Below are 432 nucleotides of genomic sequence, written 5' to 3'. Positions count from 1 at the left end.
CTCTCTCTCTCTCTCTCTCTCTCTCTCTCTCTCTCTCTCTCTCTCTCCCTCCCTCCCTCCCTCCCTCCCTCCCTCTCTCTCTCTCTCTCTTTCTCTCTCTCCCCTCTCATCAATCTACATATCAATCATCTGTCTATCTATATATCAATCATTTACCATCTGTTAGTGTGTAGAGGGGTGCATCGTGTGGAGTTGGAAGTCAGAGAAAAACTTTGTGGATTTGATTTTCACTTTCCATCTTTATCTGGGTTCTAGGTATTGATCTCAGGTCAGCGGGTTTGTGTAGCACATGCCTGTGCCTGCTGAGCCATCTTGTCAGCCCAAATGCCGTTATTTTTCTTAGATTTGTTCTCTCTCTCTCTCTCTCTCTCTCTCATGCGCGCGTACACACACACACACACACACACACACACACACACACACACACACACA

This window comes from Grammomys surdaster, unplaced genomic scaffold (genome assembly GCF_004785775.1).
Source record: "Grammomys surdaster isolate TR1022 unplaced genomic scaffold, NIH_TR_1.0 100, whole genome shotgun sequence".
Lineage (NCBI taxonomy): Eukaryota > Metazoa > Chordata > Mammalia > Rodentia > Muridae > Grammomys > Grammomys surdaster.
Note: the sequence above shows the minus strand (reverse complement) of the source record.